The sequence below is a fragment of the Erpetoichthys calabaricus genome, chromosome 6 (assembly GCF_900747795.2).
Source record: "Erpetoichthys calabaricus chromosome 6, fErpCal1.3, whole genome shotgun sequence".
Lineage (NCBI taxonomy): Eukaryota > Metazoa > Chordata > Cladistia > Polypteriformes > Polypteridae > Erpetoichthys > Erpetoichthys calabaricus.
The window spans coordinates 3,980,774-4,005,040 of record NC_041399.2 but is presented as its reverse complement, the minus strand read 5'-3'; positions in this window follow the sequence as shown (position 1 = coordinate 4,005,040).

Below are 24,267 nucleotides of genomic sequence, written 5' to 3'. Positions count from 1 at the left end.
TCCTTCGTCCTTTTGCTTAGATATCGGAAGCGCCACACACCCCTTTCCAGCGACCTCATAACCCCGCCATTCTCTCCCAGTCCGAAGAGCCACCAGAGACATGAATGTCACTGCCGAGGTAAGTAAACCTCTCGATAGACCTACAGACAGACACACTGTACAAAGTACACAAGTGTAAATAATATAAAGCGATGATATCAACTTAACAAAACTAATACAAAGAAGAAAGCAAACACACTCTAAATAATGAAGTCTACTTCATAATATTTAAAAAACAAATGCATGAAACAGGGAGTGGGAATTGCTGGGCCAGGAATGTCACAGGTCGACTCCACTCTTGAAGCAGGTGACATGCAGGCCTCCATTCACACCGCACAACACCACATGAGTCGGCTCGGCTCCATTTTAGACTTTGTCATGCATGGGCGTCAGAGGACTCCTCTGAAGGGCTTGGTAAGGGTATGTAATAGCCCACCGAGATGGGGCGGGGGGCTACCGCTGACTTTGTCCTGTTTATCATCTTCCCTCACAGCTTCGAGAAACCACCCAATAAGGGCACCTAGCCCCGCCCCTTCACCATAAATGACGGGAAGCCTAAAGAGAGGCGTCTTTTGGAAGCCACAGAGCGGAGCACGAGACTGTCTCCAGTATAGGAGGAACCCCGGACTGGGGAGCAGCGCATATTTGCGCTTTTTCATTTCTTTTTTTGTTCAGTTTACATTCGTCTGGCGAAGAATAAAAGGGACAGCATTCCAAAAATTGGACTGATTCCAGTCTGTCCTTCCACCACCCGACCACAAGTTCAAGAAGTCTGTCACCACAGTTTAGCATACACTGGGACATGGGGCTGAGGACGTTGGTCTTTTTTATAACACAGGATATGGAAGGCCCTAATGGATGGGCCAGGAAAATAAAAAGGCAGACTATTTCCTGCTGTCACACACATGGGCATAGGGGGCATTCAAAGGGCTTAACTGAGGGTAAGATGCCAAGCCGGGGGTTAATGAAGGGCATTGATGTCTTTTCTTCCTCTTCTACAGATCATTAGAAGGGAAACCCAGTTAAACCACAACAGAGGGGACCTTAGGGTTGTGCGGGGCTTAGGGCTGACCAACAACACACAGGGCCAGTTAACGTCAAACACTGTCACCAGTATGTGTGGACTGTATAAACCTGAATAAAAATAATGTTAACATACAGCAGATTTTCTCATTTCAGTATTCAGCTAAATTTTTGCAAGATAACACACAGACTTTATCAAAATATAAGTGGAGAATATACTGTAACTTGACAAATCTGCTCAAACGGGATACGCGGACCTCAAAAGTGCGGCCCCCTTAAGTGTGGGGCCTGAGGCAGTTGCCCCACTTGCCACCCCCAAACGCCGCTCCTGAACCACAAGCCACTTCCGCATAGCCGTTTAGACCACACCCTCCTACTGACCTCACAGACCCGCCTCTTCCTGCCCACCGCTTATTAAAGCCAAGCACCTTAACTTTCCAGTTTAGTTCTGTTTGGGACTCAGTCTTTTGTGATTACTCTCGTGATTTTGACCTGAGTTATTGTTTCACGATATACAGGGTGGATGCCCAAACCTTTTCTGTTTGTGTTTTCCCTTCTTACACTGCAAAAAACCTGAAGAAGAGCAACAGAGATGAGGAAGTGAGAGCAGACTGCACGCCTTTACAGAGGGGCCAGGACACCCAGAAGAAGGCAGACTGGTTGGTCTTGTTTTTCTCCTCTCTTGTCATGTCGCTCGACCAGAACCAGCAGAGCAGATCTTCGCTGCAATGTAACTGGTGAGCCCTGTAGGTCAAACGGCTTTGCTCTCAACCAACATCACCCTTTCACTTCCCATTCAGAATTTTGAAAGGCACAGCTGTGCCTTTGCCATCCTGACATGTTTTCCTCCTGGCCCGTCACTGCTGTGACTTTTTGTCAAATCACATGCTAATCATGAAAGCAGCTGAGAATGGCGCTTTGTAAATAACGGCCCCTAACGCGCCTTCAGCTGCGGTCATGTTACATTTCCCCATAGTCAATCAACCGCTGCCAGAAGCTTTCAAGTTAACACGTCTTGTCTTTAGTGAACACACGGGGCATAAGTTGAGATTTTTCTATGGACGAATTCACATTATCACACCGTAGGCACGTCAGACGCCTCTCGCCGGAGCCTTGGCATTCGCTGTCACTCACTTGACTGACTTCTTGGAAACGGATTCTCATTCCTTGTCTGCCTTGATTGCCAAGCTGAGGACTATGACATGGCCCCCGGATCTCATTGCTTCATAAGCTTTCACGTGTACGAACACGAATAAGCTTCGGCATTAATGACTTACGCTCAGGCACCAAAAATGGCGGCTGCTACACCCCCCCCCCCCCCCCCCACTTAATCCTTTGCGATCTAAAATTGAAGCTCAGACATACATGAAGAAACATTCAACTGACCACCAGCACATCCAAACATGCCGGGGAGCTTTAGAGTGTATTTGTTGTGCGTTTGGCTGTGTAACACAAAGACTTAAGTCACTAGTCGCTAGTGGTGGATCCTATTCGATTTGAGGTGGCAATTTATAACAACCATGTAACCCCTCCTCCTGGAGCTCCACCCTCAAGGCAGGTAATGTGCCTCATTCGGGACTCCATGAGCAACACAAAGTCAAACCAGCGGTACCCAAGGATTCTCTGAAGAGACACACATGATGGAGTCCAGTCTTCGTCTCAGGTCACTGAATAGCGTCCATGTCTCATAACCATATAGCAAGACAGGAAGCACCAGGACTTCACTGGTGAGTGAAGAGACAGAGGGAGGAGCCAGAAACAACCACGTAACCCCTCCTCCTGGAGCTCCACCCTCAAAGTACAGGGAATGGAGTCACATTTGAAGACAACAGTGCATACAGTAAGAATGTAACAGGAAAAACATAAAAACATGAAAAATAATAATTTAAAATTAATTAAATAAAGGAAATTAAATGCAAGCCAGAGGAAAAACAACCTGGCTGTGGTACAATTAAAGTTCATGGCACTGCAGCCATTTGCACGAGCCTGTCCCATTCCCCAACGATACCCTGCAAGCTTCAGCCTGCTCAAGCACAAAATGAGGAACTGACTTTAAAAGTTCTAAAATCAACAAAAATCCCAAATATACATCCAAAAAATAACATAAAAACTTGAAAAAGAATAATTCAGAATTTAAAACATTCATTCAATCACTCATTTCCCACCGCTTATCCAAAGACGTGAGGCCCAAATGTCCAATCCCTCATACTCAGGTGGCAATTTATAAGTCTGGCTTGTCATGAATCTTAGTTCTTGGCTTCTTGAGATCACGTCATCTTTAGTTTTTGCATGTTTTCCTGGTGTTATGATGTTGTTCATTTTTCATTGCCTTCATATTGATATTTTCTACTTTTTAATTATCCCTTATGAGAGTTTGGACTATAACAATTCTAAATATTTGTTTTTTTGTGCCATTCTGATGTTAAGTTATGGGCGCCGTCATTTTAGTGAGCCCGTCATCAAGACATGGCTTCCAGCTTGCTGGGGGTGTGGCCTCAGAGGTCATGACCTATTGTCAATTAATGGCAGGTTAAAAGGCCGACTCCTGTCTGAGTTTGCAGATTAACTTTCTATGTTATTTTTGAGGTTCTTTCTTTTCTTTCTCTGAGTTTTACAATTTTTTGGAGATGTTTATACACCACAATTTTCAGATTTTGTTTTTTGGTTTGTTGGTTTCAATCTCTGTGTGTATCACTGACTACATCCCATTTTCTGGTCTTCCTCATTTACAAAATGCCGTCCCTTCACTTGAGTCAGCATACCTCAATATTTTTTACCATTTTTCGGCAACAACATTTTGTATTTTGTCACTTTCTAAAACTTTGCGTTACAGCTAGGACTTTTTTCCTGTCTTATGTTTCCCTTTTGCCATTTTTGAATTAATGTTTTTCTTTTCTTGTTTTATAAAGTTTCTGTTAATACTAGGAGACTTGCAGACTTCATATGAAGGTGCTTCCTACGGAACAAGATGAATTTTTCCATTTTGGCAGAGAATGTAATTACCATGAAAAATATACACCTTCAGAAACGTTGCTGCTCTTTATCCTTCTTCCTATTATGGAGATCTTCGTCATAGTAGATGATACAAAACCACAAAACAGGTCAAATCCCGCTATAGCGAATATCGAAGTAATGAAATTTACAGAATAATAATACTTTTTTTTGACGGGACAAACGTTCATCAACATCATGTTTAACGGATTTCATTTTAATGAAATTTTTTCCACCAAAAATCGCCACAGAAGATAATGCACAAAATATTTAATGCCGGCCTGCACTTTCGATAAGTCTCAGGAACTATCTAACAGGTTGTCTATTACTTGTTAGACCACTTATTGCGAAATTTTCAGTCTCAGGCAGTAACAGCAAGGCTCGGCATGAGTGTAGGCGTGACATCATACAGGTATAGCCAGATTCTGAGTCAGTGCTCCACACAATGAGCAGTGAGCAGTTGTGTCGTGTGTGGATAATGTACTGTTTGAGTTTCATATGAAAATACAGCTACTTTATTATTGATAGAGAAGGCAGGTCGAGTCTCAAGACTTCATTCAGAAAGACAAGCTGATACTTCAGTACTCAAGTGCATGAGATAGGAGCCGCAACATGGGAGCAATTGTCCTCCTTTAGTTCCCATCTTCATATTAGAAGAACACCAGCGGCTTGGAATCACCATTGTGTTATGCAGTGAGTCCGATCCTGCAGAGCACAACCGATCACTCTGCCTTTGGTTTACTGTTGACCAGATTCAGCAGAGCAGCTAGGGTGCCGTCTTTACGCTGCTGCTGTTAGAGATGGCTAATCGCTGGCAATCCCGATAACCATAGTATACGTATTTCCCCTTATTCATTATAATGAAATTTCAATTATAGCAAAATATTTTTATGCTCCTATGAATTTTGTTACAACAGGAGTCCACCTGTATTTACACTTGACTATGAATTTGGAAGATGTATCTACCATATCCTGAGGGATTTATCAAAAGATGAAAAGTTTTTAACTTTCCAGAACATTTCAGGTCACAAGCTTTCAATTAAAACTAAGGGCAAGTCATTACACCTTCACCAGTGCCAGGATACCAGCCTCAGGGTCATCAGGCCAGCAGCCAGTCTTCCCAGATGTTTTGCCCCTTTCATGCAGGAACATGCCGGTTTGGTAAGGCAGTGGTCATGGGTTGTCTCCCTCCCTGACACTCATTGCAGCTTGTTTTTTTGTGAACTTGAAGTTCCCGAGCACAGAGTTCTGAACATGACTCAAAATGTCCACTACAGGGAGAAAACCGTAAAGCCCTAATTAGGAATGGAAAGGGCAAACTCAGAGTCTTCATAAATGAAACAAATTATTTTGACAAACATGCTCTTTGATCTGTGAAGCTCTGAAGAGTACAAAAGGCAAAAAAAATTCCCTGCAATAAGCAATCCCAAAGCAAACAATGTCCAAATACACAAGTCCAAAGAATAGTCATAACAACAGAGGAAAAAGGTCACAATCCAAAAACAACACAAAAAACACAGAAAAAAAAATCATAAAAGACGCTCAACAAGCTCCAGTGCATTTAATGAACCGCAAGGGACTGACTGTGGTACAAAAAAGAGATACTTTAATATGAAAAAACACTAAATGAACAACAATGTTAACATAAAGATGAACAAAACAAACGGAAAAGAGACATTTGAACCCCAGCTAAGAGGGGGGACCTGCCTGAAACATGACAGATTTACATTCTCAGGAAGTTCCTTGACTCATTAGCTGGTATTTTAAGTCATTTCTTCGTAAGCACAGCTAAAGACTTCCTTCCTTGGCCTACTCAACGACATCTTTTGTAGATTAGAGGAAGTCACCCCGGTGTCCTTTACGACGCGCTCTACTGAAAAGCCCACAATGCCATTTAAGCCTCTCTCTGCCGGGTAAGCTGCAATTCTCCAACCATTCCCTCTGCATTCTGCCGCCAGCTTGGCATACCATGCCTTCTTCCTTTCGTAGGTTTGCCAGATGCCCACTTCCCAGGGAACTGTCAGTCCGACTAGCAACAACCAGCCAACCAGTCAATCAGGTGGCAGAGATCTCCATAAGAATTCTTAGCTGTTGACCTGCATCTGCTTTCGCGACCCAGTCTTTTCTCTGGGCCAACACTGATACTCTCTAAACTTAAAGGTTTATTTTACCAAAAAAAAAATACAAAACTACAAAAATAAGAAAAGAAATTAAACAAAATGGTTTGACGTAGGCACACAAAACCTCTGTAATCCAGAAATCTTAACCCTTAAACAAAGAAAACGTTAATAAATCAAACTCCAAAAGAAAAAAAAGCAGAAATAACAGAATTTTAAAAAGAGCCAAGCAGCAGACAAATTCACAAGAAATGAAAAAAGAAAAAACTACAAAATGGGAGAACAACAACAACAACATTTATTTCTATAGCACATTCTCATACAAAAAAGTAGCTCAAAGTGCTTTATATAATGAAGGAAAGAAAAATAAAAGACAAAATAAGAAATTAAAATAAGACAACATTAGTTAACATAGAAAAAGAGTAAGGTCCGATGGCCAGGGAGGACAGAAAAAAAAAAAAAAAAACCTCCAGAAAGCTGGAGAAAAAAAAAATAAAATCTGCAGGGGTTCCAGGCCACGAGACCACCCAGTCCCCTCTGGGAATTCTGCCTAACATAAATGAAATAGTCCTCTTTGTATTTAGGGTTCTATTCATCATAAGCTGTATACCCACTAGGCTGGCACCTTTTTTCTAGGTGCCACTTTGCACTCCGTGGCTTCCCTCTCCTGCTCATCGTTTGTGTGTCGTTGGATGGTCTGCGAGGTGCTCGAAATGTCACAAGGGACAGCACCTCATTGTTAGCGTCTTAGTGCTTTGGGGGGCTTAATGGGAAACAGGGAAACACAAAACCCCCTACTCATGCATTGGTGTTTTGCATGGTTTGAAATTAAAAAGTAAACAGCAACTACCAACTCCTATATATTATAATAATTAATATGGAGGACAATGCACACAGGTAGATTCTATCCTATGCAGAAGAGTCAATCTGAAGGAAATTAAAGATTACAAAGTGGTGGCAGGGGGAAGTGTAGTTAGACAGCATAGGATGGTGGTCCTTAACATGAGGTTGGAGATCAAGAAGAAGAGGAGGAGAGGGAGGGCAGAGCAAAGGATCAAATGGTGGAAGATGAAAAAGGAAGACTGCAAGGTTGAGTTCAGGGAGGAGGTGAGACAGGCACTGGGTGGAAGTGAAGAATTACCAGACAGCTGGGCAACTACAGCAGATGTAGTTATAGGTGACAGCAATCTGGAAAGAGGAAGGAGGAAAAGGAAACCTGGTGGTGGAATGGGGAAATACAGGAGAGTATACAGAGGAAGAGGATGGCAAAGAAGAAGTGGGATAGTCAGAGAGATGCAGAAAGTAGACAAGTGTACAAGGAGATAAGGTGCAAGGTGAAGAGAGAGGTGGTGAAGGCTGAAGAAAAGGCATATGATGAGTTATATGAGAGGTTGGACACTAAGGAGGGAGAAAAGGACCAGTGGGCTACACAGAGAGGGACCGAGCTGGGAAAGATGTGCAGCAGGTTAGGGTGATAAAGGATAAAGATGGAAACGTACTCACAAGCGAGGAGAGTGTGTTGAGCAGATGGAAAGAGTACTTTGAGAGGCTGATGAATGAAGAAAACGAGAGAGAGAAGAGGTCAGATGATGAGGAGATAGTAAATCAGGAAGTGCAATGGATTAGCAAGGAGGAAGTAAGGACAGCGATGAAGAGGATGAAGAATGGAAAAGCCGTTGGTCCAGATGACATACCTGTGGAAGCATGGAGATGTTTAGGAGAGATGGCAGTGGAGTTTTTAACCAGAGTGTTTAATGGAATCTTGGAAAGTGAGAGGACGCCTGAGGAGTGGAGGAGAAGTGTACTGTTGGGCCGATATTTAAGTATAAGGGGGACGTGCAGGACTGTAGTAACTACAGCATGAAATTATGGGAAAGAGTAGTGGAAGCTCGGTTAAGAAGTCAGGTGATGATTAGTGAGCAGCAGGATGGTTTCACACCAAGAAAGAGCACCACAGATGTGATGTTTGCTCTGAGAATGTTCATAGAAAAGTAGAGAGAAGGCCAGAAGGAGTTGTGTTGTGTCTTTGAGGACCTGGAGAAAGCATAATAATAATACTAATTCTTTGCATTTATATAGCGCTTTTCTCACTACTCAAAGCACTTAGCAATTGCAGGTTAAGGGCCCTGCTCAAGGGCCCAACAGAGCAAAGTCCCATTTGGCATTTTACAGGATTCAAACCGGCAACCTTTTGCTTACCAGTGCAGATACCTAGCCTCAGAGCCACCACTCCACATATGACGGTGAGGAGAGAGGAGCTGTGGTATTGTATGAGGAAGTCGAGAGTGGCAGAGAAGTACGTAAGAGTGGCACAGGATATGTATGAGGGAAGTGTGACAGTGGTGAGGTCTGTGGTAGGAGTGACGGAGGTGGGATTACATCAGGGATCGGCTCTGAGCCCTTTCCTATTGGCAATGGTGATGGACAGGCTGACAGGCGTGATTCGACAGGAGTCCCTGATGTTTGCTGATGACATTGTGATCTGTAGCGATAGTAGGGAGCAGGTTGAGGAGACCCTGGAGAGGTGAATATCTGCTCTAGAGAGGAGAGGAATGAAGGTCAGTAGGACCACCAAGACAGAATACATGTGTGTGAATGAGAGGGTGGTCAGTGGAATGGTGTGGATGCAAGAAATAGAGTTGGTGAAGGTGGATGAGTTTAAATACTTGGGATCAACAATTCAGAGTAACGGGGATTGTGGAAAAGAAGTGAAAAAGAGAGTGGAATGGTGGAGAAAAGTGTCAGGAGTGATTTGTGACAGACAGGTATCAGCAAGAATGAAAGGGAAGGTTCTACAAGACGGTAGTGAGACCAGCTACGTCATATGGGCTGGAGATGGTGGCACAGGACACAGAGCTGGAGATGGCAGAATTAAAGATGTTAAGATTTGCATTGAGTGTGACAAGAATGGACAGGATTAGAAAAGAGGACATTGGAGGGTCAGCTCAAGTTGGATGGTTGGGAGACCAAGTCAGAGAGGCGAGATTGTGTTGGTTTGGACATGTGCAGAGGAGAGATGAGGGGTATATTGGGAGAAAATGCTAAGGATAGAGCTGCCAGGCAAGAAGAAAAGAAAAAGACCTAAGAGAAGGTTTATGGATGTGGTGAGAGAGGACATGCAGGTGGTGGGTGTAAACAGAGCAAGGTGACGAGGACAGGAAGATATGGAAGAAGATGATCCGCTGTGGCAACCCCTAATGAGAGCAGCCGAAAGAAGAAGATTATGAATTATTATCAAAATAATCATTACATCTGCTCAACAGTACAAATGTTGGTCGTAACACAGTGTATATGGGAGTATCGGAAGGGCAGAAGGCTTATTTTTCCCTATTTTGCTTTCTTTGCTCTTATTCTTTGGTTATTCTGATAACAAATCCTTCTTATTTCACGTATTGCTTTGATCGTTCAGGTCGTCATTCACATTCAGAGATGGCTCACCAGCACCCCCTAAAGTCTGCACTAGGAAACAGCAGGAGTCAGGCTTCCTGGGTTGTGTTTTGTTTTTCCTTTACAGAATGTCGCCTTTTATAAAATTGCTCTGTGGTCCTTCATCGAATGTCTCGGATTTAGCCGACATTAGGCAGATTCCCTGCATTATGTGGGAACATGGATTTAAACTGGTGCAGGTTTGACCCTACTTGGCCACCATACTCGCTCCTTATCTGTACTTTCCATTGAACTCCTTACTGCCAATGGGACACCTCACTCACTTCACCCTTATTGGTTACCAGACAGAGGTTCTTATAAAGTAAGGCCCTCTCCCCCCCGTGACCACCAGGCACATTGGCACATTCATGCCAGCTACTATAAATATAAATCCATTCCTCAAGTAGTATGTCTCACTTTCTCCGATAAAGCAAAATATATTGCTGCTTTGGGAAATCTTGATATAGAGAAGAGATCTTACATAAAACTCAATTTATCATCCCAAAATAAATAATAACATTGGAAGGTCAAGGTTAAAAATCAATAATGCTGCCACCACCAGGGTGACAGGAATATTTTCTGGGTTACTTTGCACCTGCGCCCTCCTGGATTCGGCACTCGCTCACCTCTATGTCTTTGACTCCTCATTAGCGCCACGCGTTCCAGGTTGGTGTCACGTTTTAAAAATTAGCACTTTTTACGTTTAAACACGTTAGTGAGTGCCGGTGGGATAGTCGCTGATACTCTGACACCTTGAATTGGATTAGGCAGACATAATAATAGAAGGAGTGATACCTAAATAAGGGTGGGCACTCTAGTTTATTTTTATAGTGCCTTTCATCAGAGCATAACAATCCATTCTCCAAAAAAATGCAGTTCCAGATTTGTTTAAACACACGGTAAAGCCAAAGCATTTCCAAACTGAAAAACAAGATGGTGCTGTGAATAAATATTTGCCCCCTACGTAATCAACGATCTTTTTGTGTTATTTGCATAATGAATGGCCTCAGACCTTCAGACACAATGCATTTATTAGAGGAAGGGACATTGTTCAAGCAACTAACACCTCTGTCACCCTTGTGAAAAAGTATTTGATCTCTCAGTTTCAGTGTTTTGTCTCACCTTTAGCAGAAGCACTAGCATTGGACTACAAAAAAAAAATATTTTCTTGTCAGTTTGATAGTTTCACAAGCTGTCAGAAGACTGGTAGTGTGATGGAGAATATGAATTATATTTTGGCCCATAGAAATGGTCTACGTCTCAGATCACATATTAATACTGATAAATAGGACACCAAATTGAGGGTGGTAAACCACTCACCACAGAATTTGCTTGTTAAAATTTGACCAGGCCGGCTTAAGTTTATTTTGTGTTTAATTGTGGTTTGAGTTAAATTTATATCATCAATTTTTACATCAGTGTGAAATGGAAGATACCGGGTGGAGCACGAAAAACCGAACCATCTCCAACTCCAACGTCGACGTACGTTTCTTAGCCCGTACACAAAATGAAAGATTTGCAATACAAAAATCCAATTGCAATTATTTGAAGGAGCCATGTGCAATAAAATACACGTTTTTCCTTTTCGTCAACCTTCATTTCTTGGACACAAGTCATTCTGTATGGCTTCATTTGTAGTGAGTGCAACACACGTTGACAAGACCTGCGCGAAACATTCGCTTGTTGTGCCTAGGGCTTCTGGACATCCGTTCCTGAATATCTGCTACGACCGCAGGTGTACGAACGGACGGGACCCGATTCTTTTTACAGTTTGCAACTGAGCCAGTCTTACGCCACTTCTACACCAACTCGTGAATACTGGTCTTTGCTGGTAGGTTTACACCAGGAAACTTCTGTGCGAAAATGTCCCGCATTTCCTTAAAAGAACCGGTAGACATATACGCCTTCACTATTCCAATCCTCTGTTGCAGAGAATACATCTTCCGGATCTCTTTCACACACGTCTGTACCCACTGGCTCACCGCTTCCTTACTAATGCACAGTTGCAGCTGCTGACCCCATCGCGACAACGAGGCTCCGCAATCGCAACAGCACCTGCCTGTATAATAGCTCGAGCCAGCCGGTTGGAGATGGTTCAGTTTTTCGTGCGCCACCCTGTACAAGTGAGACATCTTAAATGAAAAAAATGAATAGACCTCTTCAGGCTAAGATTCATTAAGCAAGAGAAGAGAACAATGTATGGTCAAGATCTTTGGATAAGATAACTGTCCAACAAAATCTTTTGAAGTTTCTGATGAGTTTTTCAATACAATGTGGGTCTGTAGACAGGGTTGTCTGTGTCAGTCCGTGTCAACCTTCTGGAATATAAAATCAAAGACAACAAGAACCACATTCCCTTTGATGTCACCTATAACCCACATCTTGAAGCACTTCAAAAAAAAATCTAAAAGAACTTCAGCCAATGCTGAACAATGACGAAACGCTGACAAATGTATTTCCAGAACCTCCCCTTCTGGCATAGAGACAACTGTCAAACCTGCAGCAACTAATTGTCTGAAGCTCCCTAAGTGAGCCAACAGAAAATGGCACAACTCCCTGCCTACAGAAAAGATGTAATACGTGTGCTTACCTTTATAATACAGACCGTGTAGTCATACCACACTGCCGACTAGAACATCACATAAAGGTGTCGTTTTCCTGCAGATCATCTAATGTGGTCTTCCTCATTCTCTGTATGAAATGTGCTGATACTGCACTCTATGTGAAAGAAACTGGACAAACACTCTGCCAAAGAATGAATTTTCACAGGGTCCACGTCAAGCATGGCAACACAGATGTTCCTGTAGCACGTCACGTCATCAGCCATGGACACTGTGAGAGGGACTTTAAAGTCACAAGCCTTATGGGCAACTTCAGAACACAGCAAGAGAGAAAAGAATAGGAAGTCAAACTTGTACTAACATTTAACACATTACAACATGGTTTGAATAGAGACATGGGTCTTATGGCCAGATTTGAGGATTGTTTTCATCTCTCAGACTGACACAGACAACCTGTCTACAGACCTACATTGTATGGAAATACTCTTCAGAAACTTCAGAAGACTTTGTTGGACAGTTATCTATTCAAAGATCTTGACCATATATTGTTCTCCTCTCTTGCTTAATGAATTTTAGTCTGAAGAGGACTATTAATTTTTTACATTTAAGATGTCTCACTTAAAGGTTTTCCAGTGTTGTATCTGTCCTGGTATGTATATAATCACAGGGAACTTCAGTTTCCGTATTACATCTCACCTGAAGAAGGGGCCTGAGTTGAATCCAAAGCATGCATATTGTAATCTTTTTAGTTAGCCAATAAAAGGTGTCATTTTGCTTGACTTCTCACTGCTTAATGAAATAAACTGTTCTGGAGCCTGCTGGTCTGGGACCTGATGCTATGGTTTCATCTACCTGTATTTGAGTGAGCAGTTCATGACTCGAATGACTTGGGTTATTGATCATTTTGCCTGAAATATGTTTCTTGTAGGTTAGAAATGTCACCTCCAATGATGTGTTGGGCAGAACGCATTACCCTCTGCAAGGCCTTTTGACTGATGGTGGGTGTTGTTCCCAAAACACTCAGTGACACAACCAGTTACAATGCTTTCAGTGGTGCAGATGTAAAATAACCTGAGACTGATGCCAAACCTTTACAGATGCCTGAGATAAAAAAAGCACATTGCTGCATCTTCTTCATCACATTTCAAACCTAAACAGTGTAATCCTCAGTGATATACACACCGATGAACTTAAAACTGCTGAACCTCTCCACAGTCCCTTTGTTGTTGATAGGGGAATGTACGCCTCCTGAAGTCTGCTATGACCTTTTTGGTTTTGTCCACACTGACGGAGAGGCATTTTTCCTGGCTCCAATGCAGATCAGGTCAGGTTGCACTGGCACAGTGTGATGCCACACCCGCCACACAACGAATCAGCTTGGGATCCTGGTTGACACCCCCCCCAGGCAGACACGCGGTCCAGTCCCACCCTCCGGAAATGTCCATCTGTCTGCCGAAGCCAGGTGTTACGTGGGCATCCCCTTAGCCTGGTCCAGTCGTTCAGATCCTCAACAATGAGGATCCGATAATCAGATCGCTTTCGGGAAATCAGTCCACATGGCCATAGTTCTGTAACTGACCCCCCCTCACAATACAGGTAATGAGCCTCATTTGGGACTCCATGAGCAACCGCTCATTCGACAGAAAGTCAAACCAATGGTACCCAAGGATTCTCTGATGAGATACAGTACCAAAGCAGTCTAGTCTTTATCTCAGGTCACTGGATAGCGTCCATGTCTCTCAACCACATAGCAAAACAAGAATCACCAGGACACTATAAAGACTTTTACAGAGATATTGGGAGTGCCGCACACCCCTTTCCAGCAACCTCATGAACCCCCCCATAAAGAGCATTGGGCTCAACATTCAGCCCTGTGAGGTTCCTGTGTTCAGGATGAGAGTAGGTGGATCCTAATCCTGAAGCATAGGGGTCGGTTCAAGGGGAAATCCTTGATCCAGGAGCAAAGAGAAGTGTCCAGATCCTGGTTACCCAATTCATTGACACATGGAATTATGGCATTAAATACAGAGCTATAGTCCACAAATAGGATCCTCAAGTAGGTGACTGGCTGTTCTAGGTGTGTCAAAATCATACGAATAGCAAGTGAGACTATAGATTGATAAGCAAACTGATGGTGGTCCAGATCTAGGTGATGTTGCATATGATGAGCTCTCTGAAGATTGGTAGTCAAACTGATGGTGGTCCAGATCTAGGTGATGTTGCATATGATGGGCCCTCTATAGATTGGTAAGCAAACTGATGGTGGTCCAGATCTAGTGGGATGGTGGATCAGATGGGTGACAACACCAATCTCTCAAAACATTTCACAATTATTGGTCTGAGAGCAATACTGACTTCTTGGGAGCTGGAAACATGTTCTAGCTGAATGTTCTCCTCTCGTTTGTGAAATTTCTTGTTAGGTGGAAATAAAGTGAAAGAAGATTTAGGGAAAATGCCAGAAAATGCTTCTTTATGCAAGAATTATGGGAATCTGGAATAAATTACCAAGTCATTTAGCTGAAGCTGAAACCTTGACCACCTTTAAGAGGAATCTGGACGAGACATGGAGACCGCTTATCCATCAGCTAAACAAACAAGCTTGATGGACTGAAAGATCTACTCTCATTTGTCAGATTTGTTACATATGTTCTCATACACATATATTCAATGTCCGTCTTGGCACTTCATCTGCTTTGCTGTCATCTGTTATCTGCTTTATGAACTTCACCTGGTGGTGCTGTAGAACCAGAGTCTGATCTCCTACAGAAGGGTCAATGTAACGAGCATCTCTACCACTTAGTGTGTCCAAGTGCGCAAAGAACTGGTCCAGAGCCTCAGGTAGGCAGATGTCATTGCTAGACTAGATTTTGCTGACCCCATAAACTGTCAATGCCTTAATTACATACAAGGGGGTCCGAACCTGTTACATTCCTTTGGCTTCCTTGGCATCACTTCTAGGCTAAGGGAAGGCTCAAGAGCTCCTCTACTGGTCAAGTGCAAAGTGTATTAAAGTAAGGGTTAATTAAATTAAAAAAAAAAAAAAAGCCTTTTGAGTGGTCCGGTCCGTTGCCAGCTTGTACATCCCATTGTTATTCTGCTGTTTTTCTGTGATTGTCATCCATTGATCGCATTAAGATATTCACAGGGCATCGCACGTCAGCGCTACGCTTGGCAAAAGCTTCTTGTCAATTAGGGCATTTTACACCTTGTCTGTCAGACTCTTAATTTCTTTTCACCACTTAGGCTGCGCTCCAAATTCAGGTGTTGGAAAGCAGGGAGAATCTTGGCAAATGTTATCAAAGCGTGGCGTCCATCAGGAGAAAGAAAAGTGAAATCAGCCTCAGCGAGGCAGCCCAGCCTGGCATGGGCATGGAGGGGCTGTTGTGGTATCTGCCCGGCTTGATCTGATTGTGATTTTTTTTTTTTTGTTGTTTGATGTGGTGGAAAAAAAAATCATTTAAGCAAAAGGCTGCAAGATAACATAGCATTATAGATAAGATAGCATTATAGAAAAACACACCGAACAAAACATAAATATCAGTGGACACCGCAACATCTCACTGTCTGCACACTTTATTGTGTTATAGATTTCATTTTAAATCGAGAAATTTGTCATTTTAGCTCGTTAATCTCCACTCAATAACTCATTGTGGCAAAGTGACAACATGTTTTAAAAAGGGGGGAAATCTGTTAAAAATCAAACACTGAAATCTCTCATTCCTAGAAGCATTCTCAGCCTTTGCTGAGGCACTCCAAGATATGTTCAGGCGCTCCAGTTTCCTATAATAATAATAATAATAATAATAATAATAATATAGTGAGAAAGTGAGGCCTGAAGACTGAAATGGCTCTGAATGACTGCTTCCAAATGACTGACATGTGAGTCAGATGGGGACAATATTTAGGGATTCTGTCACGGCATTGCAGACTATATTGACTTCTGTGTTGACACAATGGTCCCCTCAAAGACAGCAAGCCCTGGATGACTAAGGAGCTAAAAGGTCTCCAGAATGAGAAGAAGAGAACAGCATTCAAATCTGGCGACAAAGAGGCTCTGAAGGACACATAGCGTGTGCTAAAGAAAAATGTGAGTGAAGGAAAGGAAAACGTAAAAAGCGATAAAAGAACACAAACTCACTGGGATGGACTGGGCATCATTAAGGAACTCAAACAATCTGGGGTTCAGGTGCTACAAGGGGATGTGGACAAAGCTAACACCAGGAATTCTTTCTTTAATAGACTTTCCCTTCCACTGCCACCTTCTTCCAGTGACCAGTCTCCCCACACCATCCCTACTACATCAACAACTGGAATGGCCAGTGATGAGTCCAAATGGGGGAGGCAGCTTGAAGGATGAGGTCTCCAGGACTCTACACAAATCCAAATCTTATTATGGGATATATCATCTACTGTTAAATTCTGCTCTGTACTTCTAAAATTTATATTTTTTATTTCTTACTATATTGAGAAATTGTTCTGTTCTGTGAACTGCATGGTATTGTATTGACCCCCTTCTTTTGACACCCACTGCACGCCCAACCTACCTGGAAAGGGGTCTCTCTTTGAACTGCCTTTCCGGAGGTTTCTTCCATTTTTTCCCTACTAGGGTTTTTTGGGAGTTTTTGTCTTCTTAGAGAGTCGAGGCTGGGGGGCTGTCAAGAGGCAGGGCTTGTTAAAGCCCATTGCGGCACTTCCTGTGTGATTTTGGGCTATACAAAAATAAATTGTATTGTATGAGTCCACCTCTGACCATCAGTGTGCACCGTCCTTAGCCGAAGACCAAATAAGAGAGGAAGCTGCATGGAAGAAAAGCCGCCAGACCAGATGGAGTCAGTCCTCCAGTTCTCACGTCCTGTGCTGACAAACTTTATGGTGTCCTCTATCACCTGTTTAGTCTGAAACGCCATGGGTGCTCCTTAATAACTACAGCAATATGCCTGTATAGCGCCTCACTGTGACTGGGACTGCAAAGTCAGAAGTTTATTTCTTGCTAAAGCTTCTTCCTTTTTATTCAGTCATTCTTGTTCGTGTTCAGACCATAATGTGTGTGTATTGTCATGCATGCGCATCAGGGCTCTTTTCAGGTATGTAATGCGCCAGGAGGGGGTGCAGCTGCTAACCGTCTTGTCCTCCTTTTCTGAGGACGGCAGGTGACCCCGCAACTTCCAGTCCACTGAGAATAAAGGCGCGACCGTGCGGAAGGACCAGAGGAGTTGAGTGACGGAACGATCCCAATACGAAGGAGGAGGTAACGTTAACCCTTTGATAGCAAGTGTTAGTTACGGCTGCCTCTTTTGTTTTCTATTTTAACACCGTCATGAGGTGTTTTTGTTCTGCTTTAAGAGGAAAACAGGAACAACCGACTTGGTGCCCCAAAATTTCTTCATGGCTGGAGAGCCTTAATCTTTTTCAGCATGGCCCTTAACCTGCAGTTGCTTTGTCCTGGATATGACGTTAATCTGTATACAGTCCTGCAAGAAGGTCCTCCAACTTACACAGAAAACTCAAGGGTTGGTGGCAGGATTGGCACTCCGGTTACTGTAAAGAAAACCTCCCACTGTTTCAGTGTGGTGCTGAGGTGTCACCTGCTGCACTCGGGTCACAGTCCAGGTGGTTTGTCATGTGGTGGGTACGGAAATCAGTGCTATCAGAGCATGCTCCCAATCGCTCTCTCTCTCTGTCACAATATATCTTTATATATAGTGGGCATGTGGGCGGCACGGTGGAGCATTGGTAGTGCTGCTGCCTCGCAGTTTGGAGACCCAGGTTCGCTTTCCGGTGTCCAGTCCACTTCATCTCTGAGGTGACTCCAAGTGCCACAGAAGATGTCCAGAAATGAGAAATTTCAGTTTATGGATTTTGAAAAAAAAATTTGCATCCGTGGGTGGCACGGTGGCTCAGTGGTAGCGCTGCCGCCTTGAAGTAAGAAGGCCTGGATTCACTTCTTGGGTCCTCCCTGCATGGAGTTTTGCATGTTCTCCCCGTGTCTGCGTGGGTTTCCTCCCACAGTCCAAAGGACATGCAGGTTAGGTGGATTGGCGATTCTACAATGGCCCTAGTGTGTGCTTGGTGTGTGGGTGTGTTTGTGTGTGTCCTGCGGTGGGTTGGCACCCTGCCCAGGATTGGTTCCTGCCTTGTGCCCTGTGTTGGCTGGGATTGGCTCCAGCAGACCCCCGTGACCCTGTGTTCGGATTCAGCGGGTTGGAAAATGGATGTTACAAGTTTTACTGTCAAATAATGCAAAGAGTACGCGACACGTGTTTTGCCCTAATTCTGGGCTCATCAGGCGTACACACTCACTGCACCCCCTCTCGGGGAATCGAACCTCGGGTGTCAGCGCTAGAGGCGAAGCCTCTTACGTTGCGCCACGGTGTGTGGTTCGTTTATTTGACAGCATGTAGATCAGGGTAATTACATTCATGGCATTCGCTGTCTGAATCACAATCTGATTGTATGGGTGGTTAGGGCGAAACACGTGTCACGTACTCTTTGCATTATTTGACAGTAAAACTTTGTAACATTCAATGATCTGCTTCTCGCAACTGAAAGAGGGCACCGTGGCGGATGTTTGCCGGCTTGCAGACCAACCACAAGCGTTACCTGGTAGGTAACCATCAATACAATCAGATTGTGATTCAGACTACGAATGCCATGAATATATATATATATATACTGTATAAAATCCAAAGTCTGCCTGTCTGTCTGTCCGCTTTTCACGAGAGAACGACTTAACGGATTTAGATTGGATTTTTTTTTTAGAATTTGCTTGAACATTCCGATTGATTTTGCGACTTCTGTCATCGTGCTAAGTATCAGAGTTCGCTGGCTGTACCGATTTATAAGCGCAAAGCGAAGAAAGAGATTGCGGTGCGGGGCCCTCTTCACTCCTGTGCCAGCTTCCGTTTGAGTCGCTCTACCTCTCATCACGTGTTACCTCTACTTAGCTAGCGGTACTTGTTTGTTCAGCAGACATCAACATCTGGAGGTTGTTAAGGAGTAACGTTTGACATTTTTGAGAGACAGACAGAGAGATCAGAGCTCCGTGTGTTTTAGAGGGTGGCTGCTGATTGCTAGAGATATTATGGTCATGTGCTTTTCCTTCCACGCGGGGGACACTTTCCTGTCAGAGCTGAGCATGATCAGATACAGTGCCAACGTTGGACGTACCTACCTTCCGCTTGGCCAGAATTACATTTCTTTTAATTTTTTTTATTGATTTTTAAAGTTTGTCCTGTTTCACTACTATGTGGGCAGAGCTGCGGGGGACAGCTAGTATATGTATATAATTATTTATCTGTTGTCACATGCATGTGCATAGTAGACAGCTTAAGGGCTCTGGTGATTGTAATTATCTGCAGCTCCAGAGGTTGGCGCTGTGTTTCAATGCCTTTTCTCATTCCCCCTCTGTAGACCAAATGATTGACAGCTGTACCATCTCCATGTCTGTCTTCCTGCCAGACCGGAAGTTCGGCCATTTTGAAAACAGTTCGCTTTGGCACTCGCGTCTGAAAAGACATTGTCACAATTACTGCTTGTTTTCATTTGCATTGCTCCATTCCAGTTATTTGGGGTCACTAAAGTAGCTGTTTGGGGGAGATAGCGCCTTCAAAAGCCATCTCCACTGTCCTTCCTTTAAAGTGCTTAAAATGGAGCTTGAGAGGATCTGCCACGAAGAAGAGGATAAACTGTCCAAATCCAGGTTTGTAAAGCTTGCAGAGACTTAGCCAAGAAGACATGAAGCTCCAATTGCTTCCAAAGGGTCTTCTGTAAAGTGCTAAGTAAAGGTTTAAATACAGTACTTCTAGGGATGACAGATTTCAGTTATTGAGTTTTAACACATTTGAAAACCATTTCTGATTCTGGGTTATTGAGTGTAGATTGATGGGCAGAAATGGTAACTTTATTCATTTAAAATGAAATCTATAACACAATAAAGTGTGCAGAGAGTGAAGGGGCCTGAAGACTTTCTGAACCCACTGTAAGCAGCCACTTAGACATGACATTTTTTGATCACCCAGGTTCCCTTTCTCTAATATTTCATCTTTTCTAAAAATCTGATGCCATTCATCATTAACAAGTATACAAAAATGGAGGATATTAGGAAGGGGCAAATACTTTTTCACAACACTGTATAAAATGGCAATTCTCCACATCAGATCCCAAGCCTCCTAGATTGAACTCTGCTCAGTCCAGTCGCACGCTGTCTTCTTGCAGAACTTCACTTCCAAGATTTGAAGGCCAGTGAGACCACCTCTCATATATATATATATATATATCTATTATACTGTATAAAAAAATCTTGTGCTGAGCAAGGATCATCTCGGAGAGACACTTTGAAGTTCCACGAGACTTCTTGCACGTCACACCCTACTTACAAACAATTTCTTGGAGACACTTAAATGTCCCGTGAGACAAAAGGACAGCTGCTGAACAGGCTTTTAAATGATTGATGTGCAGTGCAACATGCAGATCACGCAGCTCGGTAGCAGCAGCAGAAAGCAGCAAGCCAGCAGCTGATCCGTCCACATCTCCTTAGCGTGCGTTCAGCACCCCCTTCATAACACGAACGGCAGAGATGTGAAGTGGCTAGCATGAAGCTCACCCTCAGGGGTGGAGGATGTAAGGTGGGCGAGTGAACGAGTAGGGGGGGCATAGCCCCCTAGTATATATATATATATATATATATATATAGTCACATGCGTGCACATGGGAGGCAGCTAAAGTGCTCAAGGGAAGGTAAATCCCAGTCAGACCAGGTGGTGGCAGACTGCATTAATCCTTTCTCTTATCTCCACGCAGACCAAATGCGGGAAACTCCGCCTGGCTTCCACGATGTCACTTCCAGTTCCGGCCCAGAACACCTTACTTCCATACCAATTGAAGAGTCCATCTCCTAATGACCTCAGTTCCAGCTCTGGTCCCGAGATTCCTTCTCTTGCTGTTTTTCAACTTTACATCCACCATGTTTTCTAACCTGTTCTGTTCTGTTTTGGACTCTTGTCTGTAAAGACCATTTTCTCAACCTTTTTACATCCATCCATCCATCCATTTTCCAACGCGCTGAATCCGAACACAGGGTCACTGGGGGTCTGCTGGAGCCAATCCCAGCCAACACAGGGCACAAGGCAGGAAACAATCCCAGGCAGGGTGCCAACCCACCGCAGGACACACACAAACACACCCACACACCAAGCAACCTTTTTACATTTGCAGCCAATTCTTAAGTATACAGGAGGCTGCCCCAAACCTCTATGTTGTGTCAAGGCTTGATTATTTACCACAATATATATATATTGTCACACACATGCGATTATGGGAGGCAGCTAAAGGGCCTGTGTAATTGTAATCAAACATCCGACCAGGAGGCAGCGGAATGTGCTGACTGTCTTTCTCAGTTCCCTACAGACATTTCCCGGGAAATCCTGCAAGGATTCCAGGTTCCAGGTGGCTCTTCTGGAACCTCAGAAGACATCACTGCGGGTGCCAACCCCTTTGCTGACATCACTTCCGTACCAGAAGACATCACTTCCGATTCCAGCCATTTTAATGACATCACTTCCTTTATGGGCCTTTAAAGCCTCCATCTTTGTCTTCCGTAATCAGTTCTGTTTTGGATTCTGTTCTATGCACATCGTGCTTCTAAAAACTCAGCTTTGCAGCCAGGAAAACAATATACGAGTGGCTGCCAAAAACTTTTATGATGTCTCTGTCTAATCTTTATCACAATATATACATCCATCCATCCATCCATTTTCCACAGTCACTAATGCGGGCTGCCCTCTAGCGTCCCGAGAGAGGTAGTACCTTGTAGATGCTCTCTCTCCCCCGGTCTTCCCACATCCTGGCCGGGTAATGGCTATAGTTGCCCATTACAATATATTTATATATATATATATATATATATATATATATATATATATATATATATATATATATATATATATATATATATATAATTTTTGTTTTGCTTTACAATCATGTCCCTTTGACTGTCATTGAACATTTGCAGGTGGTGACTTCACTCCAAAGCCATTCCATAAATGAATCACTCTGAGTCACGCCTGCCGAAATGCCGTCGAGGGCAGATGGCTGCCGCAGACCAATCTGGAGCAATGTATGGATAAACGACTTATGCAACATTTCCATCTTTTTCTCTTCTGGCATCGGGACGTGCGCTTGTCGACTCAAGCTGCTTCTTCAGGGCCCAAAAGAGCAATGTGACAGCACACACGCAGGGAAAGATAGCACGATGTTATCCATGGAAGCCGTGGGCATCGCCATGCTACTACATGAAAGGTTTTAAAACTGAAAGATGTCACTGCTTAATCATTTTCTTCATCACTTAATGCAGTTGGTGTGCTGAGTGCTGCTGCTTCATGCATCTACTGACCAGGGTTCAAAAAGCCTGTGTGAACTTTTCTTGTTCTCCCTGTTTCCATTTGTCTAGTCCACTTTTCCTCCATGCTTTTAAGTTGATTGGTGGTCCTAGGTTGTAGGCCCATAATGGACTGGTGTCTCACCCAGAGATGGTTTGTGTTTTGTGCTGATGCTCCTAGTATGGGCTAAAGAGAATCAGAATCAGAATCAGCTTTATTGGCCAAGTATATGTACACATACAAGGAATTGGACTCCGGTTTTACCTAGTAGATGTGAGTAGAGATGTGAGATTGCTGGTGATGTTATGTCATCAGAATGGTAGCACAACAGTGTGAGTGAGCACAGGGATGAGAGCAGGCGGTGGATTTGAGTTCCAGCCCGGCTCTTAATTTTCAGTTCTTCCTGATCCCTTTAATACAGCAAGCAGACACAGGGACGTGAAAAGAAGAAGCAGCATTCCATAACAGTCATCATGTGGTGGTCTTCTCATCTCCTGTAAACAAAACTCTATCCATCCTTCCTAATTATGTTTCCCACGATGGAGTTTTTATTCTGACCATCTTCCATTGTTATGAGCTTTGCGAAAAAAGCCACTCAGGCACAAAAACTTGGAGTGGAAAGCAGACAGCACTGCATAAAGAAGTGAGACTTCGAGACTTTCAATTATTAAATTATTATTTAAGTAGCTGAGACACGTGTTTCTGTTTTGTATTTTGCTTTAAGAGCTTGCAATTACATAGAGATCACTTTGGTGCCGCAAATATTTATGAGAGTTCTTGTTTTGTTCTTACAGTGGTGTAGTCAGCAGGATATTACCAAGCCTGACGGAGCAGGTAGACATAACCACCATCATGGCAGGACCAGACATCAGGTAGGCCAATAGCAGACCCTGCCTGCTGGGGGAGGGCGGGGTGTGGGGGTTCACATGACCAAGCTAGAGTGAGAGTGGCACTGAAATAAGAATGAGCATTTGAACCATTCAGGGTATTGATGCCAATTCACGAACGTGACAGTATCAAATCTGATCTGTTCATTTCTGAATGTGCAAGATCATGACACCACTAGAAAAGAATGGAGTGGCGCTGCTCCAGATGAGGGAAGCTTAACAGGTTTATTGTGAGTAGTCCGTCTGTGGAAATAATGGAAAAAACTACATTTTTTTGCCAGGTATGGCGTGTCCCCAAACTTGCAAGTGAGTCTGTGCCAGGAGTGACGATTCAACCCATTTGGCCGGCACACTCCCAAGTGCACAAATTATGGGGAGAGCCAAGGTGAATGGTTAAAACCAGAAACTAATGACTCCAAGAAATTCATGGAGATCATCACCTGTGAGTACCTAGTGAACGACCACCCTGAACCACTCACATGGATGGTCTGGAGGCAGACCTGGGAGAACTGGAGATGCGCCTTGAACCTCATCAGTCAGCTTCGCAAAGTGAGCGATCAGAACAGCCCACTAATTTCCCAAAACCTCAGATGTCAACTAATCAGAGCCTACCTGATGAAGCATGGATCCAATACCCAAGTGCAATGGTTGGCTCCACCCTGCTGTTACAAGTGTGAGGAGGTCAGGTGAATAACCCTTAGCTGCCTGCACCTTGCTGCCCTGCTGCTGTTTAGACTGAGAAGATCTAGATCAGAAAAGAAGAGGTATTACTGGAGAGCATCAACTACCCCTGGGGCAACCACAGCCAACCAAGCCCTAACGTTGTCCTTAATCACACGTATGTGAC